The sequence below is a fragment of the Cavia porcellus genome, unplaced genomic scaffold (assembly GCF_034190915.1).
Source record: "Cavia porcellus strain 051 isolate PalLab524CR breed Dunkin Hartley unplaced genomic scaffold, mCavPor4.1 scaffold_13, whole genome shotgun sequence".
Taxonomy (NCBI): domain Eukaryota; kingdom Metazoa; phylum Chordata; class Mammalia; order Rodentia; family Caviidae; genus Cavia; species Cavia porcellus.
In genome coordinates, this window is record NW_026947496.1 from 25,077,703 (window position 1) to 25,102,665 (window position 24,963).

The following is a 24,963-nucleotide window of genomic DNA, read 5'->3' on the forward strand; positions in this document are numbered from 1 at the left end:
GTGCTTCTTAATGCTATGTGTCCAATCATCTGGACCATCTGGGATTAGGAATGCAAGATTTCAGGTCCCACCCAGACGTGGATCTTATGAATCCTCAGGTGATTCCGTGTCTACTTGAGTCTGGGAGCTACAGAGTTATCCTCTATATAACAAGAGACCCAGGGCTTGACAGGCAGGGCTGGTCCCCTAGTGGCACTGATGCCCCTGGCTCCTCGTGTCCTCCTGCTCTGATCTGATTAACATGGGGCTTTCATTTTCTTGGTAGTAAGAAATGATTTTGATACCCCAGCTGCATTCCATGTTAGGAAAAAAGTGGTGAGCACAGAATGGATGGCACCTCTATCAAGAAATCTTTTCCTAGATGCCTTATGCTTATGTCTCCTTGTCCGTAAAAGTCACACAGCCATGCACAGGAGCAGCAGAGTCGGCCAGGGGAGTATGTGTTAACTGTGTACAATGCCATTGTCTTCTGCATTGGCCTCTGTCACTCTGACACTGTAACAAAGTTCCTGAGAAAATAAACTTACAAAGAAAAAGGGTTTGTTTTGACTCATGGTTATGGAGGTGTCAGTTCATGATCAATTGATGCCCTTATTTTGGGCCTGAGTGAGACATCACTTCATGGTGGGAGCACATGGGAGAGCAAAAACTGCTCACATTATGAGCCAGGGAGCAAATCAGGAAAAGGAAGAGGCAGGGGCCCCAGGACCCTCTTTGTGAGTAACACACCCAGTGACTTCAGGACTTCCTTTATGCCTTACCTCTTAAAGGTTCCATCACCTTTAACCTGGGCACCACGGCTTTAAAACGTGGGCTTTAGGGGGACATTTAGAATCCATACTTGCACTCGCTTCTGTTAGTAGGGAGAATGAGAGCAGTATCATATTTAGGTTAATCAGCAGATTCTGCTGTTTGCACTGCCAAGCAAAGAGGGGGGAACCAAACTAGAGAGGGCAGTAGCTGACAGGGCCTTGACCTGGTTCACCATTTTTCAGGAGCCTGGCCTCACTAAAGAGCATGTACACTTCACCAGCCTGTACACTAGAGCGAGACTGCTAGTTCACCTTCATGAACAAAAGGTCCAGTTTCCTTCTGTCCTCAGAGATCATTGTTCACCGTAGTTGGCCTTCAGCAAATCTGAAACGCTAGCCTCAGTGGTGAGGCTGTTCCACATCCTGCCAACCCGGAAATGCACAGAGCAAGGAGGCAGAAATGGATGGAGGAGGCTGGTGAGGATGGAGTTCGTTTACAGCGGGTCCCCACAGCCTGGGAGAAGGGATCATCATTTATTTTTGTCTCTCACCCTTGAGCCTGTTTTATTTCCCTGAATTTTTCTGTGTGTTGAGGAAGACTCTCCAGCTCAGGGGTGTTGTTTTGTTTTGTCTTGCTTTCACATGCTATCAAGGTGTACCTGGAAATTGGCCCCTGAACGGAAAGAAAATATATTTATTTATCTCAGTCCTTCGAAGGCCGAAAAAGAAATCCCAGACCTGTCTGCCCTGTCTTAAGCACTGGGAGGTGATCAAGTGCCGTAAGCTCCTTTACAGTTGCTTGGAACAAGCTTGCTTGTCTAAACTCTTGCCCAGAAAGGGTAGGTCTCTGCCACTCACCAGAGATCTGAAGTGTTTCCTGGGTCCTGGGAGTGGCTGTAGCCATCAATACTACAGGTGGATCCCCAACACTGCCAAGCAAGCAGCTGCAGGGCCCAGGCACTTTGAGCTTTCACAGCGCTCCTCTCTCTGTACCCCTGCCAACTCACCACACCTGGGATCTCACCGGCCGCCCGCCCACTATGGCCCCTTCCCGCCACGTGGCCTAATCCCCATTACACCTGCTCCTCCTGGGCAGCCAGCCCAGCCACACCTTCCAAGAAGGCCCAGCGAGGTCTGAACAAGACCCACCTCATTCATGCCTCAAACAGCCAACTCCTACCAATTTCATGGCAAATTATGAGAGATTAAGGTTTACTAGTAAGAAAAGCCAGACCTGACGATTAATCAACTTGGTCATTTGGGGATCGAATTAAATTGGACCTGAGGCATCAGCTCTCAAATGGAATCAAATTCTCTCTTTTGGCATGGCAAATGGGTCGGGCTGAGAATACTAATATGCGTGGTTCCCATCTTCCTTCTTTGCATATAGACATTGGTTTATAATTTTAAAACAGAGCAGAGAGGTGAAATGAATATAAAAACTTGATTTCTAAGGTGAATGCAGGGCTTCCATTCAGCAAAGATTTATTTTGTCCTTTTGCATAAAGTGTCTTTCAGTTTTATGCTGGGGGGTAAGAAATCTGAGTAATAGCAGAGCTGCATCTTCAGAGAGTTCGAAATCTAGTGAAGAAGACAGACAAGCAATTAATACAAATGTGATTGCATAGCGCAAGAAGATAGAAAAAGCTGTAGAAGGGGCTGGGGATTTAGCTCAGCGGCATAAGCACCTGCCTTGCAAGCAGGCGGTCGTGAGTTCGATCCCGGGTACCGATAAAAAAGAAAAAGACAAAAAAAAAAAAAAAAAAAAAAGAAAAAGAAAAAGCTGTAGAAATCACTCATTCTAATTGGTCCTTACCAGTGACTTCATAGAGAAGGCAACTGTTGAGTAAGTCCTGGAAAGAGAGTGTTTTCTACTTTCTTTCTCTTTGGGAAGACACCGTGGGTGACCTGTGGCCATGATATTGTCTTTCATTGTGTCTGACATTGGTTTTTTCTGCTGTTACTCCTAACACTGTGCAGCAGTGCGTAGAGTCCAGGGCTGAAAGCAGGAGTCACCTCTGGAAAGTGCCAACAAACCTGAATCACTCCTCCGGGGCCACCTTTCCTCAAGGAAGTAGTAAAAGTACTCTCGTGGCTCATGGCAAAACACACGGAGGCTCCCTCGCTGCCTTGTGACTTGGGACATGACGTGCAGTCTATGGATCCATTATATTCCTTTTACAATGGTTTCTTTACATGGTGTCGATCACTCAACAAATGAGTGCCCGCGCTCAGGACGTAGTTGGTGTGATTCATCGACATTCTTCTGCGTCACAAAAGTGCAGAAAAGATGAAAAATGGGGAAGTGAAAGCACATTAATTGCAATATCTAAGTAAATATCCTTCTTATTTTAAAACAGAGTAGCATTTTCAAAACTCCCTGGAGTAATCACCAAAGCTTTTACGTAGTCTGCAAAGTTTAGAATTCTTGTAATTCTTTGCCTGCCCCCAACCCTGTGTTGACTGGAGATCACTTGCTCTGCTGGGCGGGGGCTCAGTGCTACTTGCTAATATTTCCCACTCTCTGGGAACACAAGGAATTGCATTTCTTTGGCTCCTTAGTCCCGACCTGGCCATATGTCCGGTTGTTTACCGATGAGCGTGAGTGGAAGTGGCATCTCTTGCCTATGTCAAAGCCTTTGCTAGTTGTCCAACTCTCCCTCTTTTCCTGCCTCAGCATCAGGGGAGTCTATTTTGACAAGAAAGCACTTTCCTGGCCCATTCTAAGGAGGAATCCTTTTCTGAAGAGTCACATGGGCATACTGTAGTTTTGTTAAGGCAGATAGAATAGCGGTGGTGTTAATAATAGACCTTGTTCTTTTCTTTGAAAGCTGCTAGGATTCAGAGGTTGCTTGGAGTACAAAACAACCTAGCCCATCTTAACTAACGCAACAACCAATTCACTGTTATGAATAGAGTCAGCACACACCCATCCAGGTGGACTGATGAACAAAAGTCATGCCAAGGTATTTCTGTGCATGCTGGGCCCTTTATGAACAAGCCTACAGCCTTTCACACAAATTGTCTCATTTTAATTCTCACAATAATGTAATATGCTAGGTAGTGCTCCCTGTATTTCACAGATAAGAGATTCAGAGGGTACGAGTAATTTGCCCCTGATCACATGCCAATAGCCAGTGTGAAGCCAAAGCCCAGGTACTTTGCTTTGTCTTTGCTGACTTCTAGGAACTGCTATAGCATATTCCTGCTGTTGGTAGTAGTTTACACATACTCATGTAAAGACAAAGCCCTTCGACCAGGTAATTAGCATTCTTTTTTCCTTATGGAGTCTCAATTTAGTTTCTCCTGAATTCTGAATCGGCTGTTGAAGGCATTTCTCTTTGACGTCAAAGAAACAGACAGGTGAATGTTGGTGGAATGGGAGGAAATTAATCCCAACATCAAAATTCCAACAAAATGAACAATAGGTCAGCATCATTATTTTTGGAGCACAGGCAAGGTTGTAATGTACTATATATATTAAACGAAATCACCTAGAATTTCAAAAAATCTCTAAATGTTGCCCACACTGTGATTTCCTGGGGAAAGAAAGTGGTTGTAGACCAACCAAGACATGTGTTTATGTTTTACTTTAATGATCTCCAATGACATTTTTACAATTTCATGCAGTAGTTTGTTCTGCTAGCACCCCTGATTTTGAATAAAATTCCAAGTTTCCTCTGATTTGTTTTTGGCCTCGGGGTTATACACAGGGCAGAAGGAAGCTCTGTGAGGGACCGAACCATGGTGGCCTCTTTATCAGTGGATCTCAGTGTCCAGTGTAACCCCTCCAGGCGGTCAGCCCTTAGAGACATCAGCTAGGTGAACAAAATCAAAGGGCCCACGATCACTGCCGTAGATTATAAAGTAAACACAAAAATAGGACTGTGACTTTACCAAAAACAAAGAGAGATCTGCTCTGGTCCATCACATGAAGGGTGATCCCTGAGAGCTGGCTATGCAGTCATACTTAACTAAGTCCCACAGATCTTGTTCAAATCCAGGATCAGAAATGGAAAATGATTCCTCTTTTCATAAACTGAAAACCTACTTAGGTGCTCCTGTTTGATGTACACTAACCTAGTATTGGTAGGAATTATATTGTTATTCCTAAGATACTACTTTGAGAAAGAGAAAAATTTATACTGGAGCTTTTGGAGTAATGAAGATCAAGTAGCCCCCGGGCGTGGCTGCCACGGGTATAAACGCGCACTAGGCTGAATGAGCAGGGCACCCGCACCACGAAGTGGGTTGTGGAATAGCAAGAGGCTATTGGAGGAAGTCGGGTCTCCTTTTTGAAGTGGGATTGGCGTGGCTCAGTAACAGCCCTGGTAACTAGACCTTCTGACGTGTCCATCTCTTTGAAAAATAAGTCATTTCTAATTTGGCAAGTCTAATTCCAGGGTACGTACCATGACTGCGTAGTGCAAGCCAAGGATAAGAGTCACTAAACAGACTCTAGCATGCCCACAGATATACCTAAATGGTAGATAGTTTTAAAATATGTAAGAAATATCATGCAAATACAAATGTGTATCTCAAGTCAGGCTCCAAAAAATCTGCAACTTCCCATAAATGTGGCTATCCTCCTTTGCACACTGACACCAACTCTGGACCACTGGCTCGTTTTCCTTTCCTTCTTGGGCCTGGCGAACATACAGGGAGTCTTAGGGAGAAGTTCATATAAATCCTTTGACTGCTAGAATCATACAGAGTCAGATATGCAATGCATATTTTACCAGATTGTGAAGTCTTTGCTGAGTCATAGAAAGCTTATTTTTTAAAAATCCTTTAAAGCTGGGCATGGTGACACATGCCTGTAATCCCAGCGTTGAGGAGGCTGAGGCAGGAGGAACACCAAGAGTTCAAGGCCAGCCTGGACTTCATATAGTCAGTTCAAGACCAGCCTGAACTACATAGCAAAACATTGTCTCAAAAACTCTAAAAATTAACTAATTAATTAATTTAAAAATAAAAATCCTTTCAGGATCTTGACTTACATTAACTAGATGTCTACGAAGTGCCTTGTTTATTGGTTAAGCACATACTTAAATCCTACAACAAAGCTGATTTTATATTTATACAATCTCTATAGTAAATAGGATGCTGTTGGTCTTTTTTCCCCCCAAGGCTGAATAATGTTTTATTGTCTTAATATCTCATAACTTGTTTATTGATTCATCCATCATTAGACATGTAGGTTACTTTCATATGTAAAATACAGTAAATACTGCTATGATGAACATGAATGTGCACATATATCTTTGAGATTTGTTCCTGGTGCCTGGAGTATAGGTTAGTGATGGAGTCCTTGCCTGCAAGGCCCTGGGTTCAATGCCCAGTACCACCAAAAAAAAAAAAAAAAACATGAAAGCATTATAGTGAGAAATTGTTAGCTTTGCTTTTAAGATTTATTGGGTTTATGTTCATTGTAAAAGATACTTCATTTTTGATTTTCACACCACAAATGTATAGAAAAGTATAAGCTATAATATGAAGATCTTTAATTGGATCCATCGAGGGTAAGTTGGTGGACTTATGTCCCCTCACCCAGATTACTTTAGTGTGGATTTTTCCTTAGCATCAAGGAACATTCTCTTATGTAGCCACAATACAATCAAAGTTGGGAAACTAACCCTTGATGCACAACTACCTGCGAGACTCAGAGACTTTGCAAGTTTCTTTAGGGGTGTCCTAGGTGCTTTCTTACAAAAGGATCCAGTGCAGACTGCAGGCAGGACTTCACTAGCACAGCTCTTCACTCTTACTCTGGTGGAAACCTTTTCTTTCCATAACCTGCTCCACTTTTGGGGCACACAGGAGTCTGGCAGATGCTCCTCCCTTTGGATAGGCTGGCTACTCCTCGGGCTATGCAGCTGTGGTAGGAAACACACAGCAGGGTGCTGGGTTTTCTTTGCGTCTTGCTAGTTGGTGAGTGATTTCAATTTGTCTCCTTCTAGGTGGGGTTCAATTCAATTGCTTAAGATAATGTTTGCCAGACTGTTCTGTGGCATAGTTAATCCTTTTTCCTTTCAACGTAATTATGTTGAGGAGAGATGCTTTGGTATTTGAAATTTTCCATCTTATATATAATTATGTAAGGATTCAGAGTTTTCTATTTTATTTGATGGGTTAAAAAAATTTTTTTTTTTGGTACTGAGCATTGAATCTAGCGCCTTGAACATACTGAGCACCTCCGTGCTGCACACCCGGCTCTTTATATTTTATTGGGAGACATGGTCTGTCCCAGACTGCCCTCAAAACTAAGGTCTTCCTGCCTCAACTTCCTGAGTACCTGGAATTACAGGCCTATGCCACTATATCTGGTGAAAATGTTTATGTAATTATCATATTACCCAAATTGTTCTGTATTTGGAAATAATTCAAGCTGGCTCCTCTGCTCTCTTGCATGACTCATCTCTTGGGACTTTAGTTTCTGATCTACAAATGTGTTTCAGGATGGTTCTGTCTAGTACCTGCCATGGAATTAGCCTTTCTCCATGCAAGAAGGTGGGAGGGAATTTGAAAGATAATCTAATTCAGCCATCAACTTTTATTTAACAGTTATTTAATTTCTAAGGACAATTTTGTTTAAAAAAAGTTTGAGTATTATATTTTTTTAAAAATTGCAAAGCCACTGCTTAAAGTCATTCCTTTTTATTTAAAGAAGGTCCAAAGGAAAGGTAAAAGAACTGGTAAGCCCAGCTAGTAGGGATGCTGGAGCAGGAAAACTACAAATTCATGACCAGCCTGGGAAACTTTGGGTGACCCAGTGTCTCAAAATTTAAGAAATACAAAGGGCTGGCGGTGTAGCTCAGTGTGAAGGCCCTGAGTTCAATCTCCAGTACCACTCCCAGGAGGAGGAGGAAGAAAGGAGAGGGGAGGGGAGGAGGAAGAAAAAGGGGAGAAAAATGAGAAGAAGAAGAAGAGGAGGAGTAGCGGATGGGGGAGAAGGAGGAGGGAGAGCAGCAGCAACAAAACTACTCCTGGCATTTATTTGCTCAGTGGCTAATGCCTAGTAGTGTAGTCTCTCTGTCCTGTTTATGTGTATTGATCCTGTCCCTTCAGTGATTTGCCAGTAGAGAAACTTGCAGAATCCATGAACTACTCTATAATTCAACAATTTGTTTTGTAAAGAAGTTAAAAGGGAATGAAGAGATTGTCAGGGTCTATGACCTCATTCTTCAAGCTAATGTTGAACTGAGAGACATGAAGTTAATTTTAGTTTTGCTGTCGCCTCACGCCTCCATACACTAGCTCAGAACATGTACTTCAGGTAGTGTAACCCCATATATGGGGACGATGGGGCAAAGTGACCCAAACTGGGATTCCCTGGGAAACTCTAAGCAACAGAGTAATGGCGGAAGTGCCTCACTGAGGAGCAGCACTCTAGGGAAGGCAACAGGTAAGCTTGCACCTTGGAGGATGGCACCCATTTAACAACAGTGCAGAGAGCAGGTGGGCTTGGAACAAGCAGGGGAAGGTGAATCCGGAACCACTTCCTCCATGAACGTCGCTTGGCTGGGATGGGATGAGTTTACAAAAGTACAGTAGGAATCCTGCGTGGTGGCACACCCTTGTAATCTCAGCACTCAGGAGACTGAGACAGGAGGGGATCCCCCTGAGTTTGAGGCCAGCCTGGGCTCCATAGTGAGTTCAAGACCAGCATGGATTACAAAGTGAGACTGCGTCTCAAAAAACTAATTTAATTAATGAATTAAATGAAGTAGGGAAACAACCAATTTGGGGCGGTTGAATGGATTTATGTCTCTTTAGCCACTTGGAATCTTTTAGTGGTGCATTGCAGATAGGCTGAGGTCAACTGCAAATAGAAAACTCAACAAGAGTTGCCTAAAGTAGTATGTGTGGGGGGGTGTGGATTATTTTCTTAGATGTTTGGGGATTCATGACTACTGGAAAGGGCTTAACAGCCATTTTTGGGACTCCCTTGGTTTTCTATTCCTATTCCAAGAGGGTACTGTAGCTATAGTCATCACATCTGCATTTTTATTTTTTTGAGACAGGGTCTTGTGATATCATCCAGGCTGGGAGAAAGAAAATAGCATTGGTGGACATATTTGTCATCTTTTATCAGGACAATACGAGCTTACTCAGATCCTTGCCTTGTGCCACGTACACTGTTAACATTAGCCTGAGTTCTCACATCTTCAGATACGGGGAAGGATACTGGGAAAGTGAACGTTTAACTAACAGCATGATTAGAAACCAGTATTGGAGGGGCTGGGGATTTATCTCAGTGGCATAAGTGCCTGCCTTGCAAGCGTGCAGTCATGAGTTTGATCCCTGGTACCAAATATCAGTATGGGATCTGCCAATCTTTTTGTTTCTCAAGAAAACTGGTGAGTTGTTTTTTCCATATATCCTTTCAAAGACAAGAAAAGTTTTATTTGGCCATAGGAAAAACTTTCTTAGCATCCAAGTCAGGCTACTTATGCTGGTGTGTTTGAGCCTCAAATTGAGAAATATGCCTCTCATTGTTAGGTATCTTAAAATTTAAATACTTAAATACTTTAGTTTCTTAAAGCCAGAGACTGAGTAGATGGTTTCGCTAGGTTGCTGATCATGAGTTCAAACCTACACATTCTCTATCTCTCAAAGTACTGGGAAATACAAAAATCAAAACAAAATGTCTCTCTCCTGGCCTCCAGCCCTCTCCATCTGCTTTACTGGAAATTTTCCAAAGGCACCTGGTCCCAGCAGTTCTGAGTATAATGTTGTACCCTCATTCAAAACTGGTTTCAAATATGTTAAGGGAAAAAAAACCTCAATAAATATAAGACATAAGTAAAATATTAGGAAACCAAGATTTGTTTAGTTCACCAAAACACATCTGGGTAAACCTAAAAACTGATGTAAGATCTTCTTAAGTAGATGGGAAAGAATTCCTTGAATATGCCATGGAGATTTTACAATAGAGTCACAAAACTTCTCTAGACATAATATTATACCAGACTGTGTGTTATGCTTATTTTTAAAGCAAACACATTTGTAAATTGCTTGGCGAATGTGTTGAGAGCTCGTGGTTTATTTCTACTGCTCATTACTCTGCAGACTTGGCTGCATCAGATCCGATAGTGGCGGTGGTTTACCTTTTCCAGACAATTCTTCATCCCTGGAGGATGAGAGACAATGAGATATTGTGAACTTACACAAGATTTGCAAATGTGGTGCAATTTTGGTGTAACAGTACCCTGCACCTCACAAACACACCCAAGATTCCAGCCAGCCCGGACTTGTCAGTCGGGAAAACACGAGAATGGTTGAGATAAAGTCCCTTTTCTACGCCAGGCTTACAGTCTAAACGGCACTTTCTTGCTCTCCAGTCTTTTAAATAACCAAAAAGAAATAACCAATGAGAAATTGGTTCCACAATAAACAAACAAATGGTCTCTTTCACCACATTTATTTTTACTGTGCTACCAGGCTCTTTTAGAGAATCCTGTTAGCATCTATCACCTTTGCAGAGTTTTGATAGCTGACAGTTCTTGTTCTCATCATGTACAAAACAGCAAGCTATCTGTAATTCATTTCATCCATCCAACTGATTTTTTTATTAGCATACATTTGCAGTGCATTCATCATGGGGAATGTGTACCCTAACCTAACACTTCTTAATTCAGTTTTGTCCCCTCCCCACCTTCCAACCCTTCTTCTGTTCCTCATTTACAAAAGATCTATTTCTACATTTTCCAATTCTTTCTTTAAATCCCTTTTCTCTTCCTTTCCTTTTCCCTGCTCTAACCTCATATCCTTTCCAATTTGAAAAAGTTCTTCCCAAGATTTAGCCTTCTTTTTGCTCCTTATTTACACTTTAGGTTTCTCACCTAAGAGAAATATTGCAATATTTAAACTTACCTGCCTGATTTATTTATTTTTTGAACTGGAAATTGAACTCACAACCTCGTGCTTATCAAGCAAGCACTTAAACCACTGAGATAAATTCCCAGCCCTGATTTATTTCTTTTAAGATCATAGTCTGGGGGCTGGGGATTTAGTTCAGCGGCATAAGCACCCAAGCAGGCAGTCGTGAGTTCGATCCCCGGTACCGATAAAAAGAAAAAGAAAAAAAAAAAAAAAAAAAAAAAGATCATAGTCTGGTGATACAACCATTTACCTAAAAATGCCTCAAGTCTACCCATTTTTATGGCAGAGTTATACTCCACTGTATATGAATACCATTTATCTATTGTTGGACATTATGGGCTGCTTCCAAGATTTAGCTACCATAAATTGTGCTGCTACAAACGTGGGTATGGATGGATCACTCCGGTATGACTTTAATTCTTTTGGGAAGATATATTGAAAGGAAATAGTTGAACCAAATGGAGCTTCTAGTTTTAGTATTTTGAGAAATTTCCATTCAGCAGGTTTTTATTGAGCATCTACTTATGAGTTAGAAGTATATGCTATTCCTAACCCTTACAGCAACAAAAGATAGTTGCTTAGTGGCATTTTTGAAATTAGAGACAATAAACAACTAATTCACACAGCTAGTTCATGACAAATCTGGTTACAAACTGGCTGTATTTCACTCCACAGTCCATATTTTTTAATAGGTGTCTGACGCCTTCTTCTTGTCACCTGACCATATCTCAAAGACACATCAATGCTCACATGTGGCATCTTTCTTGAGACTACAATTCAAGGCTCTTCTGCTAGTGAGTTAATGTTTCTGTGCAAAAATTAAAAGAAGAACCCTGCCCTGGTTGAGCTTGGTATAAAAGTTCACTGAATTTCTCCCTCTCCCAGACTACCCATCTTCAAAATTTGATTGCAGGAGATTTTAGCTCTAAGGCTAGCTAATCCATGCTTCTGTTAATTGTCCTGATTAACTCGATTTACACTGGGAGTTCGCTCCTGGAGGGAACGTCCTCAGAAGCTCCAGGGAAAACCGAAGCTTGCGTCTGAGCTTCCTGTGTCTCTGACCTACTTGCTAACCACTTGGGTAACTTTCAGTTGTTCGGCTTCTGGATGGGCTAAATTCCAGACTGGGGGAAGCAAATGAGATCATATATATGAGAGTGTCTTGAAAATTGGAAAGTAGTATACAGTATAAGGAACAATCATAACCTGCTTTTACATTTCAGAAGGACTGAAAAAGTGCAGGAGCTGTGAGAGACTATTTCAGCTCAATTTTATAAAGCATATGGTAAAAGACCATTCAATTATATGACTTCCAGGAGGGATCACAAAATTAAGCACTTTGTGTCATAATCCACTTCTTATTGGTATTTGGGGCATGAAATTCTGAGTGAACTGACGATGAGCATCAACTCAGTCAAGGTTAGGAAGATTAAGAGCACATCTGTCCTGCTTCCCTGAACTTCCAAAGGTCAAGAATAAGGACTTAGCAGAGAAAGCTGTCTAGTGGGACACCACTCACAGCTTCCACTCAGAAAGTTCATAGTAATTGGAAGCAATGGAGGGCATGTCCTGAGTCCCCTTCCTGTGGCCATAACAAAAAACAGGAGGAGGTTTGGAAGTGTTTTAGATCTAAAAGTGCAGTCATGGAGGAAAGTGACCCTGAATGACTTTTGTTGACTTAAGGCCTCTAGGAAAGTGTTGATGTGGCTCTCAGTGCAGTGGATGGTGTATCTGTATCATACAAAAGTGGTGGTAACAGCTCTGATCCACTTCCTAAACCCAAAGGCAAGACACATGTCCCAAAGCCCACCGTCCTACCTTCCCAAATCCCCTCTCCAGAACTTGGTCTTCCTTATTCTTGTCCTTCACCAACCTACTTATATCCAAACTGCCCATCTGTGTAGAGTTTATGCTGCTGTTTCTTTTAATGCCTACTTGGAAAGATCAACCCTTAATCAAAAGCACATGTAGTGTTTTCCAGACTCTGGTTTGTAAAGATGGAGCTGTGCCACATAAGAACACTGCCTGCCAGGAACACAGAGGAGCGGAGGTCCAGTCCCAGCTGTGCCTTGGCATAGAGTGGCACCTGAGGCAAGGCTATTAGCCTTCTGAAGCCTCAGTTTCCACCTCTGAAGGTGGGGGTAATTCTTGTTTGCTCTACATAAATCCATGTAGAAACACTTGCAAACACTACAGACATAAATCGCCTTCCCTCTTCTCCCCTGGTAAACGCAGTCATTTAGTAAATTATGATTGAGTACCTAGGTGGTGGTTCTCAATCTAGAATGGGCTGCAGTGGTTGAGACTCTGGTGATCCCACAGGAAATACAGCATGTCTCCTGACCTCAGGGTCTTTCCTGGAAGTAGGGTATAGCACTACAAATGGGCAGCTGAAATAAACTCTGCAGAATCTCATAAATGAACAGAAGACAGGTGCTCAGCTCTGATAGAAGGGTTCTTCTAGAAGAGGGCTGACTCAAGAAGGGCTAATCTGGAAGGGTGATAGGAGAACTGTCAAGGAAAGAAAGGAATAAAGGTCATTATGGGCAGAAAGGCAGCACATGCGAATGGGAGAAGAATGAGGCTGTGGAAGTATAGAAATCTGCAAATACTTCACTAGGGCTGGGACCTACAAGGGGTCAGAGAGAAATGACATGGAGAACCAGGAAAGAGGTACATGCTAGAAGACATGGGAGTGCTCGTGAAGGTGGATGTCTACACAGGGCTCATGGAGCACAAGGTACTTTTCTACTGCGTGTGTGGTGGATAAACTAATGGTCAATTTGTAACTGAATCAGCATGGTTCTGGGTGTGGCTGACCCACCTGAGGGTTGTTGCCAACAGCAGGAAAGGAGAAGTGGAGGGGAAGATGGAGTGCTGTTCATTCTCCTAGAGAAGCTTGTCTTGCTGGTCAACTGTTCGCATTGTCGGGAGAGTGCAGGTCCTGCCAGTCACTGAGGATGGCTACAGTTCTCTTTGGAGGAGCTCTGGTCCTTACCTTGAGCATTGCATCCTGGCTCCAGTGCAGATCTCTCAGCTGGGGGCACAGATCCTTCATTCCACTGGCATAGGCATTCCAGGTCACTACTGACCTTTGGGCCTTTCCAGTGCAGATCCTTGATACAGACTTGCATGAGACCCTGTCATGGGCTCTAGGCCCCCAGTTGGACTCATGGAGGCATTGTCATGGGCTCTAGGTCTTCAGCTGGACTCATGCAGGACATTGCCATGGGATCTGGGCCCTCAGCTGGATTCTTTGCATCTCTAATATGTGGATAGATCTGCACTCTTCTGCATTTGACATTTTGAGTGACTGTTATAAATAATCTTACAAAGTATGTGTCTGTATTAAATCTGTTTTCTTGCAAACCCTGACTACAGTGTATTAACTCTTAATTCTTCCAACAACCCCACAGTCACCCATTCCCAATTATTATCCACTGTTTACAGAAATGAAACTTAAAGCACAGAGACCTCAGGCAACCTGCCCCAGATAATATAATTGGAAAGTTTGCCAAGGCATAGGGTTTTGCACTAAGGCTATTCAGAAGCCACCAAGAGATGGGAACCAGGCTTTGAGGGGGGACCACATTTACCTGTATTTATTCTAGTACCTGTTTCCAGTCTTTTAGATGCTGTTTTGACAGACTGACAACTTTGTCAGCATGTTACTTTCTCATGTGGAAATTTATAGTGTTTGTTTAAATACTTAAGATTAATTATCTCTTGAATATATCAATAAAACAATCAAGTAAATGAAGTCTTCTGGGATGAAGCAGATTATAAATGGAAATTTATACTTAATGGTCGATTATACTTAATGATCAATTACCCTGGCTAATTTTGCTTTTCTTCCTTTCCCTAATAACGTTTTGTCAGAGATAAATAGGAGAATCAGTGGGCTTGAAAAACACAAAAATTTACAAACAGAATGCAATATATACGTGCAGCCTTAATCATTCTGAATTTTCTTCACTTCATTTAATTTCCAGGAATTTACCCTAAGCAAATAATCAGATACACTGAGTTACACACACCAGATGAGTGTAATCCAGGTGACAGACATGGATTTGTCCTGATGCTTGAATACTGGGCAGTCTTTCTGAACAAGTTAAGATTAGTTTGTCACCACTACCAGGGTTAGTGGGGTCCTCAATTTTTTTTTAATTCTAGATTTCCTCATCCATCCCATGAGGTCATGGATAACCCTTGGGTATGAGCAGTACAGGAATTTAGGAAAGACCATTTGGAGTGTACTTGCTTGTGCACTGTTGTGTGTCAGCACCTCTGCTGAGGACATCACATTCCCTTGGGCAAGAATCAGGCACAGTGATGGGGGCTGGTCTCCAGGCTCCCCAGTCTCCTCAGAAGGCTCTGCCACCTCCAGATGTGTGCCAATTAGACTTCACATCCTCAGCATTGTGACCTTCTTTCCCACTGATGGAACAGGTCGAGCTCATTTCCCACTGTACTCCAGGCGTTCAAAGCCTCTACCCTTTCCCTCTACATCCCAGTTGAGTGGACTCTCCGTTTCCTCACCTTCCTGAGGACACACTTTTCAAAACAAGGGCCTGTTGTCTTGCTTCTTATCCAAAGAAAGCCTAGATTGCCCCATCCTAAGTTCCCACATGGGCTCCTAGGAAGAAAGATGTTTTCTAATGAAACTACAGGTTAAAAAGCAAGTCCAGTTTAATCTTAATGTAGTCCAAATACTTGGCATTAAAATTTTAATTAGTCATCTGATTACATGCATGATAGTGGAAATCAAGACGTTAAGTATCTTACTAAAAGGACTCTAATACAATGTGATTAAATTTTAAAAAACTATTTCAGTGATTGAAGTTGGACTCTTTTTAAAAGTAGATCACAACACAGGGTATGCAGTTTCCCATGTGCACATGCTTGTATCGTAATAGTTACTTATCTCAAAGAGTAGTAGGATTATGGTTGAGGTTTATTTTCCTTTTTATGCTTCATACATAAAACCCCAATTTCTTCATATACTTGTGTTACTTTTATAATGACACTCTCTGGCATGGTACAGTGATGCCTCTGTCTGTGTGTGTGTGCGTGCATGTGTGTGTGTGTGTGTGTGTGTGTGTGTACACAGGCATACTATTAGTCCTTTTCCTGGAGTAGTTGACTCCCTAAGTGAAACAGTCACCTTACTGATTGGGAGAAAAGAAATAAACTTTTAAAATGAATAAAATAATCTGTAAAAATATACAATTCAGAAGGTATGCAACAAATCTCAAATACTTATTGAGATAATACTGCTATAATATTTTTTAAAGTTTTGGGGAAGCTAAGGATGTTGCTCAGTAGCAGAGTGTTGCCCACCATACATGAGCCTGAGGTTCCATCCCCAACACTACAATATTTTATGTTGGCCAAAATGATCTCTTGGGCAGTGACCAATTTTCTAAAATAGCCTGAGTTTTGAATACCTGTATTGAATGTTGGGTCTTTTCCTAATTTATTTTTTGAGAATAAATAGACAGCCTCTTTGGACATTAGTATCTCTGTCTTTTATTTTTTAGTTTGTTAGTTAATGAACACTTCCACCACACCCGCTATTTGTCAGCTACTATTCTAAGTACTTCACAAATATTAATCAAGTGAATTCTTCTTTTTAACTCTTTTTTTTCTGATGCAGGGTCTCACTATGCAGGTTAGGGTAGCCTTAAACTCACTTTGTAGCCAGGCTGGTCTCGAATGCTCAATGATCCTCCTGCCTCAGCCTCCCAAGTGCTGAGATTACAGGCATGTGCTACCACACCCGGGTATCTCTTGAAGAAAGTATAATTTTTCCTCTTTATATGTAAGAATACTGAGAAATAAAGAGCAGTTAAACACTCATTCAAGTTCATTTCTTAGTCTGTTTTCTGTTGCTGAAACAGAACACCTGAGACTGGATCATTCATAAAGGAAAAAGGGTTATTTAGCTCAATTTAGTTCATGATTCTGGAAGTCCAAGAGCATAGTGTTGGCCTCCGCCTGTCTTCTTGTGAGTACCTCATGGAGAAAGAGCAAGAGAAGGTATGCAGGAGACTAGATGGAGACAAAGCTTTATAACCAGTCACTCAACCCATTCCTGTGAGAACTAGTCCCATCTCACAAGAAAGATATTAATCCCTCTCCATACACTACTACATTACAAACCAAATTTCAACATGAGTTTTTGGTGAAGACAAGTCAGATTCAAACCATAGCAGTCACACAGATAATAAGGAACAAAATCCTGGTTGCCTGGCTCTAGACTCCACTATATTAGCCCTGTGTTATTCATGTTATGCTCAACTAAAAGACATTTACATGTCCATAATGTGGCATATACAAACACCTCCAGGCATATTATTATTCTGTACTTCCTAAATCTCTTTTCATTTTTTTGTTTTGAAAACATTTTTGGGAGGGCTGAGGATTTAGCTCAGCAGCATAAGCACCTGCCTTCAAGCAGGCAGTCGTGAGTTCGATCCCTGGTACTGATAAAATCTAAAAAAAAAAAAAGAAAGAAAGAAAGAAAGAAACTTTTTTTGTTTTTTCTTTTGAAAACCCAAAAATAAATTATCAAATTTACTCCACACTGTATATTATGAAACAACGACTGTCCTTTCACTGGGCATTAAGTCTTCAACTTCTGTGTTCTAAATCCTGCTCTTCAGTAGTGAATATTGATTTCAGTATAGGAAAAGAGATTATGCCTTTGTACTGTAGGAAAAAAATGCTCCTGTGTGGTTACTGTGGTTTGGATCAAAAATGGACCCCAGAAGCTCATGTGGTCAGAGGTGAGCTTTTGAAGATGATAAAAGCATGAGTACTAACCTCATTAATGGGTTAATCCATTGCTGAATTCATAACTGAGTGGCCTGTTAGGAGAATGTCTCATTGGAAGGAGTAGGAGCATAACCCAAAGGAATATATTTTGTTCCTGGTCTCTTTGTCTCTCTGTCTCTCTCTGTCTCTCTCTGTCTCTCTCTGTCTTTCTCTGTCTGTCTCTCTCTCTCTCTCTCTCTCTCTCTGTCTCTCTCTCTGTCTCTCTCTGTCTCTCTGTCTCTGTCTCTCTGTCTCTGTCTCTGTCTCTCTCTCTCTCTTTCTCTCTCTCTCTCTCTCTGCTTCCTGGTCAATGTGAGGTGAAGAGCTTTGCTCTGCTACATTTTCCCTGCTACGAACGGCTCACGGTGATGGGGCCAAACAACCATGGACTAACACTTCTGACACTGTAAGTCAAAATAAATCTTTCCTTCTTCAAGTTATTAATCTCAGTTATTTTGTCAAAGAGATGAAAATGTGACCAACATAAGGGCCATATTCTTCAACATGGTAATCCTAATGATTGTCTGTCCACTTCAGCAGGCTGCTGGCTTTCTGGCTAGGTCAAAATCAGTTTACCTTTTTTATATGCCGATAGAAAGACAGCTAGCTAGATTTATTTTCACTTCGTTAGAACATACATAAATGCAGCATGAAACTTTCATGTTTTTAGAATTTACAAACTCAAATAATATTTGGGAGTTGGACATGATATCACATCTATAAAGCTACCACTCTAAGAGGCTGAGGAAGGTGGATCACAAGCTCAAATCCAACTGAGCAATATAGTGAGAGCCTATCTCAAAATTAAAAATGTTTTTAAATGCCTGGAGATCTAGCTGTGTACAAAGGCCCTGGGTTCAATCCCCAGCAAGGGGAAAAATCTAGACTACAAACCTCAGTTATGCAATGATCTCTCTAGATTATAGTGAGTAAACAATACTTTTCTTTTTTTATTAATGATAAAAGTTATCTACAAATACAACAACCAGTGACCACTAAGCGTTGAGAGAGAGGGCTTTAAAATGTACCTCTGGTGCCTGAGCCAACATTTGCAGGGCTTTGGAGGACAAGAGTAACAAATGGAACCCCCCATACCATATCCTTGGCACTATTTGGACCAAAAGTACAAATCAAACCAGCACATTCTTAAATAAAACAAGTTATACTCTGTCTTACTCTGACAAATATACCTACCTAGGACTAGAATAAAGTTCAGAATTCCCTCCTACTTGTAGTGTTCTGTACTAGAATGTGACAGTAATGTGGTTAAATGGCCCCAACACTCGTGTTTCTCTCTCTCTCTCTCTCTCTCTCTCTCTCTCTCTCTCTCCTTCTGCACACTTCCAGCTTCCCCTTGCAGGACAGGTCTCTCCGTGACACTCCAGCCCTCCTGGAATCCCTCCCAGAAACCCCTCAGGTCTAGGAGTGTGTACATAGACAGCATAGCTCATCCTGGGGAAGGTAGTGCCAGAGACAAAACTGTGCAGGTCCTGGGGGCACAGAGAACCCAGGACTCCAGGGCCTGGGTAGCCAGAATATCACAGGCCGTGGTGGACATGTCCCTTTGACCTAGTCATGCTTTGCCTGTGGAGAAAGTCGTGACATGGTCAACAGTAGGACCATGAAGTATATGGGTATGGGCTATGAAGTACAGGGCCAGGGTGGGGACCCCTCTACATGGTCTCAGGGCCATATTCCCCTTAGTCTAACCCCAGTCATCTGCTATATTTCAGGGAAGAAACAGTTAGGAGATGATGCTGAAGAAAATTAATCTTCCATGATACTACTCTTTGGTTCTTCAAAAAAAGTCTCTTTGCCTCCTCCTTTATTAAAATTATAATTTTAGTTATGCTTGCATCTATTCCATAATTTGATTCTGAAAGACCCTTCTCCTGGGGAACAGACACTTAAGGGAAATCTGGAACACTTACCTGGAAGAGCTTAATGGTTCATTGGACTCCACCCTGAGTGGGAAGCCAGGGATATTTTTAGATCTTGAGAAAAAGAAAGAACTCCAATGAGAGGTTCATTAAGGATGAGTTAAATATGGACAAAGGAAGAGAGGGCAGTCTTTGAGGACCTATTATGTGACCTTGATTGATGGAGAGCCATTTGAGGTCTAGGATGATGACACCTATTGATCTGATAATGATGACACTAGTACATAGTGATTAACAGATGTGAGGTACTATGCTAAGTACATACATATACATATGGAGTATGTATAACATATATATATGTGTATATATAAAATAATAGTACATAAGGATCACCTAATACAGCACCACTTTGAAGAAGAGAAGCTTAAAAAAATTTAGTAATATGCATGGAGCAATGCTGGAGGTTGCAAAACTGAAACTGTAGCTGGGCGTGGTGGCTCATGCCTGTAATCCCAGCACTCAGGAGGCTGAGGCAGGAGGATCGTTGGGAGTTCGAGACCAGCCTGGGCTACAAAGTGAGCTCAAGGCCAGGCTGAACTGCATAGCGAGACCCCATCTCAAAAAAGACAAAAAAAAAAAAAAAAAAAAACCCTGAAACTGCAGTTCAGGTTCATTTTGCCACAGAGTCTAAACTCTTAACCAGTCTGTTGTATCTAAGTACAGCTTCATAAAAATAGGCAAACTGGAAGCTTTTCAGATAAGACCTTCATGGGAATTAGAAGTGAAACCTTGAAGCACATGAACCAAATAAAGAAAAATGGCCTGAGGGGACCACTGCCTAGAAAGCCACTGCCTAGTGTGGGTGTACCAGAGCCTGGGAAACAGAGCTATGGGAACTTCTGTGGCCCAGGGGAGCCCAGGGACGGAGCATGGTCCTTGGTGCTACCCTGGGATGGAACAGCTTAGACCAAACCAGGGGCCAGAAAGTGCAGTCTGTGAAACTCAGCAGATTCGAGAAGCATAAAAAATGGCCTCACTCTCAGAAGCAACACTGACACAAGTCTAAAGAGATTTGTAAGGTTTGGTGTAGGATTCAATTAAGAGAGAAATGATAAATCTCATGCATAACACTGGATCCAAGAGATGGATTAGTGAAGGGGTCTTGAGAGGCCAATCTTCAACTCATTTATGTTTTAATTAAGACCAGGAGAAACTAATCCCTACAATATTTCTTGTGATTCTTTAATCCCTCACCTTTGTTTCCTATAACTATGTCCATGAAATTATATACAGTGGAAGGACTTGAAAAATGATGTGATTTTTCCCCCCTTGTTTCTGAGGGGCAAAATGGAGTGGAGAGCAAATGGAAAAGAGAAAAACAAGAGGAGGAAGTAGGAGGGGAAAGAAAGAAGGCTAAGGATTATTCATATGACCCGCTGGGTTACTTCTTGTGTACCTGCAAAAGAAACAAAGGGAAACTGAGCCTGGACTCAGCATAGATCTTGAGAATCACTTGCATATCCTGATCCTCCTCTCCCTGAACTGATGGTGGTGAGTTACCAGTTGTTGCTGGGCTTGATGGGTGAAGGCTGGCCTGGAGGAGGGGACTGAGGCTGGGGAAGGCCCCTTTACTTCCACTAGAAAGGGTTCCCATTTACCTTCCAAATTAAAATAGAGGATTCTGAGAGTTTGCATCCAGCCACTCATTGTGTTAAAGAGATAGTTGGTGCACATAAAAAACCACAGTGCATTTTTTTTTGAAATTCTATCTTCATCATGTACAAGTTAAACTTAAAGGAAAGCACTATAAACAAACGGTGAGCTCTGGTCAAACACTTCAGCATGGGTATCGTTAGGGGCGAAGTGAATTGATGTCTGTGACTTAATTTGGAAAGGCATCCAAAAAAATAGATTGATGGGGGAACAAAAGAATGGCAAATGCATAGATACAGGGTACAGCAAGAAAAGAGGTATTCAGTCTGGATGGTTGGAATATGGTTGTTCACAATTGCTTTGACTTTTCCATATACCTGTAATTTTTCCCAGTAAAATGTTGGAAAAATTCATACTACAGAGAGGTTCTTTCAAAGCACAGTGTGTAGACACCAGGTTATCAACCGTTTTTGAACCTGCTATGAGGTGGGAGAGGCTCACTGGATGAGGGTTCCTTGGATCTCTTTTTGTCTCGCTTGTCTTTTTCTTTTTTCTATACTAGAACATAGATATTAGTATTTGTAAAAGGCACATTTCATTACTATTCATTTAAAACTTAGGGAGAAGCTGGATGTGGTGGCATGCACCTATAGTTAGCCCTCAGGAGGCAGAGGCAGGAGGATTGCTGTGAGTTCAAAGCCAGCCTGGACTACATAGTGAGTTCAAGACCAGCCTTGAACTAACAGTGAGACCCTGTCTCAAAAACAAAACAAACAAACAGAATCTTAAGAGGCAATATATTGTATGCTATTGTTCTTGTAAAACACATTAACTAGAGAATTACAATTATGATTCTCAAGTATGAACATCTTATTTGATTTTATGTGACATGACAGGATTTGTTAACCAGTTAGTAAATGTTCAGTAGCAATTAACATATTGTCCATGAAAAATTTAAGTTTGGTTTATTATTTATTTATTTATTTGCTCCAAGATGGACATTAGTAATGAAGTGAAACCTAATATATATTAGTGTCCAGAAATTACCTCGACTATTAAGTGACAAACTGGACACATTCTATCTTAAAGCACAAATCATTTTGGTGACTTCTGTAAGCATGTTTGTTGGTATTTAGATTTTAAATCACTCCTTGTAAATGCAGCTGATGCTCTGGAGTGACTAGAAGTTAACGAGGGAGGGGATAATTATTTTACCTTTTTATGCTCACAAAAAAGCCTAAAATATAGTGCTAAGTGTTATTTTTCTAAAATTTGACCTAAGTTAACCACTGCTAATGTATCTTCACTGTGATTCTTTGCTTCCAAGTTGTCTATGCACTGTAAGTAACATGTACCCATGAATAGTGGCAAACTTGTCAATAATGGATTAAATATTATCTAATAAACTTATTTTGAAATGTTTAATGAACTAATTTTAAAATACTGTGATCATTTTGGACTCAATCACTTAAAGTTTGAAAAGAAACTTTGATTTCGAAGAAATGGTAGGGTTCAAGATCTTTAAGTTAGTAACTCTGGGATAAATTTTATCTTTTTGTGACAAAGCAAGTGACATTCAATATCATTAGGCACTAACACACGATAGTACATTCTTATTCATACTTTGAAGGAAAAACTAATATTCTGCCTCTTGCATCCTAAAAAACAAAACAAACTCATTTTCTAAGACTAAAAAAATATAACTACTTGAATCATATAAGGCTTTGCTATTTTTATCAAATTAAAAACCGGTTTCTAATGAGTATCCCTCTAATGAGTATTTGAGTATGACAAATGTCTGATGTCCAATTATTGTTAGATGGTTTTTAGGATACCTGTATTTCTTAAGAATCAGACACATAAATCAATCTGCTCAACCAAATTTTAAAACCTTTTGCTGAATATTAGAACTGTGCTTTAATAGAAAGAGAAACAACACTTTCGCACTGAGGTAGCATAGGCTTTTGAAAAATCCTTTGTTACTAACAGTCAAGCTTCTTTCTTACAAGACAAGAATAATGGGTTCAATATTAGAAATGTGAGCCAGCAAAAGGAAACAGTGTGTAACATAATGGATATCTGGTAAATTGCTTATGATTTTTAAACAAATTACTTATGAAGCAAAGCTGTTTCTCTTTGTCACTGAAAAGCATACAATCTTGAATGTACTCAATTAGATAAAGAAAACAAAAGCTATATTTAAATCACGCTGTAAAATACCACATTTTCATTTGCATGTAGAAAAACACAGAAATAAAAAAGTTGTGAGTTATCCTCAGGGTAGTGAGGATAACAATAAAAAGCAAAAAAAAAAAAAAAAAGGAGTAACATGCAAACATGTATCCAAAGAAAACAGACAATAAAGAACATATTCAATTATACAAATGAACAGGACCTTAACTTACCTCTTCGTGACAACGTACTCATGGGAACAGGACGCAAGAAGGGGTACAGTGACAGTAACTTAAAGGACATATCAGAGCTAAAAATTCTCAAGCAGAAACCCCAAGACATCAGGCAGAAATGTTCCAAAGCCACCTTCTTCCCAAATGGTTGCCACACCTCTGAACTCTACCTGAAATAATCGAACGTAAAAGAAATAACTGGCAAAGCCACCCATCACTGTCTTCATGAAATGAAAACGCAAGTTCCAGAAGTCACTGCGCCTCTGAAATGGTTACAGCCTGGTCTCCAGGGAGAATTTATGATCCATGCCACCCTCTCAAGATGGCACAGTTACCTCAAAATAAGCAGAACAGCCTGTCAGAAAAAAGTTCTCTTCGGCACAGACTTCTCCACAGTGAGCAGGCGTGAACAACCCAAGTCCCCCAGAGCTTCATTTAATCACTGACTCTCACACACTGGCTTTCAGGATGTGCTGTACCGGCTTATTACTGGCGCTACCACCTGAGCTGCTGTTCAGCTGGAAAGGTTTTTAACATACCACCCCAGGATTACAGCTCCCCCCCCAAAGGATTCTAACCTGTGAGCACACAGGAGTTTCAAAGTAGAAGCCAACATGCATACTTCATTTTGTCTGCATTTGAAAGCTGTCCTCCCGGGATGGAATCTTTTCTCCCTTCTGGTAAACACATGCTTGTATATATTAAAACCAAGAGTGTGTACAAATTAACGAGTCAATCCCCTCCCGTAGCAAAGAATAAACTTACGATGCATAACAGGCTCGCCGTTTTCCCAAGCAGGCATTTGGGATAGAGGTATTAGAAACAAAGCAAACAAACAAAAAAAAAAAACCATAAACCAAATGAAAGACATTGTGACCTAAAAGGATGTTCTTTGCTAGGTTTTTGGAGCTAAGGGGTGCGCATACTACCCCACTTTTTCCCCCCCACTTAAGACAAATCCATGAATGCCGGTCAGGGTGACACACAATGGGTGTTAAAACCACAGTCAGTCTTAGCAAATTAGGTAAATTGGAGATCATCTGATGCTGTCCTATTGCTATTGTAATCACAGTAATTTTCCCTGGTAATGGTGCTTCGTGATGAAGTGCAATTCTCTCTCATAGGATAATTGTGGAAGATATAGAAAGATTCAGGGATACGGCATCTGCTTTGAAAAGCTCTTCAGATTCAAATTGGCATTTTACTCTATCTTGAAAATTTATTAGAGATTCAGATCATGCCGGTTTAAATGGAAAGGTGAAAGCAGGGTACTTTCAATCTATGAATTATTCAGTCTCAGCCTGGCGAAATTGCCATCCATGAACTGACGCTCTGACAGTCCCTTCACAGAGCCTCCATTACGCTTGTCATTTTTATTTCTTTATCTACGATCTCTTTCTCAGTTACCGAGTTTGCCCCTTAGGGCTCGGCTTCGCAAATGGAGTATTTCAAATTGGCAATAACTTCAATGTGCTGTCTCAAATCTCTGTCTCCACAGGCTGTCTTTCTTTCCAAATCATTAAAAACCACATCCATGATGATATCTGTGAGGTTCTTCGATTAGATGAATTA

General features: G+C 41.1%; 1 long non-coding RNA gene across 2 annotated transcripts in view; it reads right to left on the minus strand.

The window, feature by feature from the left end:
• The window catches only part of LOC111756487 (uncharacterized), a 37,669-nt gene extending 12,706 nt beyond the window's left edge, over nucleotides 1–24,963 (minus strand). For both annotated transcript variants that reach the window (XR_010051178.1, XR_010051177.1), the window contains exon 1: nucleotides 23,392–24,963. This is a non-coding gene — a long non-coding RNA (uncharacterized LOC111756487). The remainder of the gene's footprint in view (nucleotides 1–23,391) is intronic.